Source organism: Scylla paramamosain, chromosome 11, assembly GCF_035594125.1.
Source record: "Scylla paramamosain isolate STU-SP2022 chromosome 11, ASM3559412v1, whole genome shotgun sequence".
Taxonomy (NCBI): Eukaryota; Metazoa; Arthropoda; class Malacostraca; order Decapoda; family Portunidae; genus Scylla; species Scylla paramamosain.
In genome coordinates, this window is record NC_087161.1 from 25,391,023 (window position 1) to 25,393,522 (window position 2,500).

The following is a 2,500-nucleotide window of genomic DNA, read 5'->3' on the forward strand; positions in this document are numbered from 1 at the left end:
AGATTCGAGCGGCGTGTGTTGGTTCAAACTGCTTCGTTGGACAGTTTCTTCCTTTCCTCTCTCTCCCTCCCTCCCTCCCTCTCTTCTTTCTTCATTCGGTTTGGTTGTCCACGCCTCCTCCTCCTCCTCCTCTTCCTCCTCTTCCTTTTTCTTCTTCTCTTCCTTCTTTTTCAATTCCTCTTAGTTTTTTATTTATCTTTTTTTTAGTTACCATTCTAATTATTTTTCTTCTTCCTTCTTCTTCTTCTTTCTCCTCCTCATTCTCCTTTTTTCTTTTTCTTTTTCAATTCTTCATACATTTTTTTATTATTTAACATACTTTCCAATTTTTTTATCAATTATTTTTCCTTCCTTTTCTTCTGCTCCTCCTCCACCTCCGCCTCCTCTTTCTTCTTTTCTTCCTTCTTTTCTAATTCCACCTGTTTTTTTTTCTTCCGTCTACCTTCTTTACATCTTTGCTATTTTTACCATTCTTTATTTATTTCCTTCCTTTTCTTCCTCCTTCTCCTTCACCTATTCCTTTTACACAGCTTCTAGTTTCTTTTTCTTCTAATTCTATCTTTCTTTCATTATTTTTACCATTTTTTGATTTTTTCCTCCTCCAACTCCTCACTTTATTCTCTCTTCTCCTATTCCTCCATTCCAGTCCTTTATTTTTTTTTTCTTTTTGGTTTTCCTTCAGTTACTCATACTAGTTTTAAGTGTGTTCTCTTTCCCTTTTCTCTTCCTTCTTCGTTCTTCTATTTCTTCTCTTCTTATTCTCCTCTTTTCTTTTTCAATTCCTCTTTTTTCTCTATCTCTTGCTCGCCTTCTATCTCTTCCTATCCTCCTCTTTTCTTTTCCTCTTCAATTCCTCTTTTATTCTCTCTATCTTCCTTCCTCGCCTTTTCCTCTACTCAATATTTCACTTTTTTTTCGTATTTATTTTAATTCTCTTCTACTCTTCCTCCTCTTTATTCTTTCCACGTCTTCTCTTCTTTTTTGTCTTCTCCTCCTCCTCCTCCTCTTCACTCCTTTCACGTCTCCTTTTTTCTTCTCCTCCTCCTCTTCCTCTTTCTCCTCGTTTTCTTTTCTCCTCACATCTCCCTCTCCCCTTCTTTATTCCTTCTCCCCTGCATCCTCTTCTCCCTTCTCCCATCCTCTCTTCCTCCTCTTCTTTCCTCTTTTTTCCCCACCACTACCTCTTCTCTCTTCTATTCTTTCCAACCTCCTCTTCCTGTCCTCCTATTCCTCTTCTTTCTTTCCATCCTCTGCTCCTCCTCTTCTTTCTCTCTCACCACTACCACTACTACCACCACCACCTCCTCCACTTCCTCTTCCTCCACATTGTAAGCCCAACCAACCAACCGGCAGAGACAGAGACAGAGACAGAGAGAGAGAGAGAGAGAGAGAGAGAGAGAGAGAGAGAGAGAGAGAGAGAGAGAGAGGTAACTGCATATTATTCTGAATCACCTAACTCCATTCCACTAACCCAATAACGGGGGACATCACTTACTCCACAGATGACTTAACGCAGATCCTCCCCAACACCTTAGCGCCACGAGGACGACGAGGGCGACAACAACGAGGACGAGAGAAACAAGCGAGAGACGAGAAAGACGAAGATGAGGCAGACAACGACGAGAGAGAGGAAAAAAATGAATAAAAAAAAAAAAAAACGGGAGACGAGGAAGGCAGGGACGAGAAAAACAAAAAACAAACAAGGAAAAGAGAAAGAGGACGAGAAAGAAGGATAAAATGAGAAAGGTGAGGACGAAGAAAAGGACGAACCTAACCTAACCTAACCTAACCTAACCTAACCTAAAATAACCAAGCCTAAACTAAAATAACCAAGCCTAAACTAATGTACCCTATTCTAAAATAACAAGACACCAACAACGACACCAAGAATTTTAATACTTTTCTTTTTTTACAAGGGAAACCAGAGCAGCAGCAGCAGACCTTTAGGCCCCTGATGCCACACTGCCCTGGACTAATTATAATACAAAGTAAGGGAAGATGCGAGAGAGAGAGAGAGAGAGAGAGAGAGAGAGAGAGAGAGAGAGAGAGAGAGAGAGAGAGAGAGAGAGAGAGAGAGAGAGAGAATGTGGTACTGGTGGTGGTGAAGGGATATGGGAGGGGGAGAAGGGAAGTAATGGGGGGAGGGTAGGGACTTTTAAAGGTTTTTTGGAGTGAAATGGTAGAGTTAAGGGAGTGGTGGTGGTGGTGGTGGTGGTGATGGTGGTGGTGGTGGCAATTAATGGGTTTTGTTTGAAAGTCTATACTTGGCAATTTTTTTCCCCCCGATGTGTGTGTGTGTGTGTGTGTGTGTGTGTGTGTGTGTGTGTGTGTGTGTGTGTGTGTGTGTGTGTGTGTGTGTGTGTGTGTGTGTGTGTGTGTTTCAAAGTACTCTAAAATTCCAACTTCCCTTCCTCTTTTATTTATTTAATTTTAGGCAAACAAGTAAAACACAATAATAAAAATAGCCATTCTGAAGAAGAAGAAGAAGAAGAAGAAGAAG

At 41.0% G+C, this 2,500-nt stretch overlaps 1 protein-coding gene across 2 annotated transcripts in view; it reads right to left on the reverse strand.

Annotated features, from left to right (window-relative positions):
• LOC135105101 (protogenin A-like) overlaps positions 1-2,500 on the reverse strand; it is a 173,620-nt gene that overhangs the window by 144,619 nt on the left and 26,501 nt on the right. The window contains exon 1 of one of the 2 annotated variants that reach the window (XM_064013094.1): positions 1-153. This exon is cut by the window's left edge and continues 11 nt beyond it. The exons of the other annotated variant lie outside the window; for it this stretch is intronic. The gene's annotated coding sequence lies outside the window, so the exon portion shown is untranslated. Of the gene's footprint in view, positions 154-2,500 lie in introns of those variants that run through there. 2 annotated transcript variants of the gene reach the window in all.